This window comes from Ictidomys tridecemlineatus, chromosome 8 (genome assembly GCF_052094955.1).
Source record: "Ictidomys tridecemlineatus isolate mIctTri1 chromosome 8, mIctTri1.hap1, whole genome shotgun sequence".
NCBI lineage: Eukaryota > Metazoa > Chordata > Mammalia > Rodentia > Sciuridae > Ictidomys > Ictidomys tridecemlineatus.
In genome coordinates, this window is record NC_135484.1 from 53,118,406 (window position 1) to 53,120,133 (window position 1,728).

Below are 1,728 nucleotides of genomic sequence, written 5' to 3' on the forward strand. Positions count from 1 at the left end.
TAATAACTTCACTCAATTTTAACTATCTTGACCATACATAAAATTCTTATTTCAAATGTTCTCTTCCAAAAACCTTCTACCACTTTCTTATATCCTTGTAGCTTGTCCTGTACTTTTCCTCTTTCCCATTTTGAAACAACCAGTCATTTTACGTTAGGACAAAAATTATTCTTTGTCCCTTAACAATAAAATAACAACCAGAAAACACATTCTCATAACTTTCCTTACCAGAAATATGTCTTACTTTCTTTGTATACACAGTTATTTACTTTATTATTTCTAAAAATTGTATATATTAATGAGAACTTTTAGTAACTCTGATATTTAGAAATACACACGTATTGTATACATTTCCACATTTATTAACATGCCCAAATACTTTGTTTCTCTCTACCAAATAAAAAGATATCAAAAGTATATAAACTTAAATTTAAGTTCAGAGTTAATGTTTCAACATTTAACTGACTTAGACAGGTTCAGAGATTTAATGAATATCTATTGCTTCATTTAGTATATTATAATTTTAACCTTTCAAGTTACCCAAAAAAAGTTCTTGAAACTATGAAAATTCATTTATAAATTTTTATCCCATTTATGGTCACCTCATTTACTTGTATTTAACAATAATGTGTGAATTGTTCATGAAAAAATTGTGAGATGTTAAACCAAGCTGACCACCATCCTGAGTTATTTCCTTGTTAACTGTTTTTACAGCATGTGCTTCTTAAGCCGTTGTCAACAAAGCAAGAACAGAAAGTCAAATATATATTTTTGCTGATAACACAGAAAAGGCAGCTCTTCATTATTAAACCAACAATATTAAACTAGTCTTCTTTACCAAAGATTTACTCAAATCACGTGAACTTGAAAAACATTGGAGTTGGTCTCAGTACTTCCAAGAGTTGAAGGAATACTCAATTCATATAATCACTTATTTTCCTTTAAGCCAATTAAACAGAGCTCCTCTATGGAATTTATAAATTAACTTGAAAATACCATCCAGATAGTAAAATGTCATATAGCAAATTGCACATATACATAAACAGATAGATGCAAAGATCTTATAGCTTTTGGTACAGTTTTTTTTTGGGGGGGGGGTCAGGTTTTCAAACAACTTCCCCCCTTTTCACACTTACAATATTTCTTTTATTTTTTTTCTTTCTTCTTTTTAGTTATACATGACAGTAGAATCTATTAAAAATATGGAATGCTTCATGAATTTGCATGCCATCCTTGTTCAGGGGCCGTGCTAATCTTCTCTGTATTGTTCCAATTTTAGTATATGTGCTGCCAAAGAGAGCATAACAATATTTCAATTAGGTCAAAAGGCCAAAAGAGAAAATGGAAGAATAATATTTAATGATGAAATGGATAAAATCTAATGAAATCTAATGAAAACTATCCATCCCAAGTAGAATAAATACAGAGATTGACCCCATATCTAAACTGTTACTCTGAAGTGTTCTCTCTATCCTCTCTCTCTCTCTTTTTTTTTTTTTAAAAACAAAATACCTTTATTTATTTATTTATTTATTTATTTATTTATATGTGGTGCTGAGGATGGAACCCAGGATCCCAGGGTCTCACACGTGCTAGACAAGCACTCTACCACTGAGCCACAACCACAGCCGCTGAGGTGTTCTCTTCTTCACACTCTGACCACTTTACTCACAACAGCAGGGAGTCTCTGTCTTGACCTGCCTGACCTTTGCCCTAAACAATTGTTAG

General features: G+C 31.4%; 1 non-coding gene across 1 annotated transcript; it reads right to left on the reverse strand.

Annotated features, from left to right (window-relative positions):
* Positions 1–1,196: 1,196 nt before the first annotated feature.
* Positions 1,197–1,303, reverse strand: LOC120889406 (U6 spliceosomal RNA). Its single transcript, XR_005733302.1, has one exon. It is a non-coding gene; the product is annotated as a U6 spliceosomal RNA (small nuclear RNA).
* Positions 1,304–1,728: the final 425 nt, after the last annotated feature.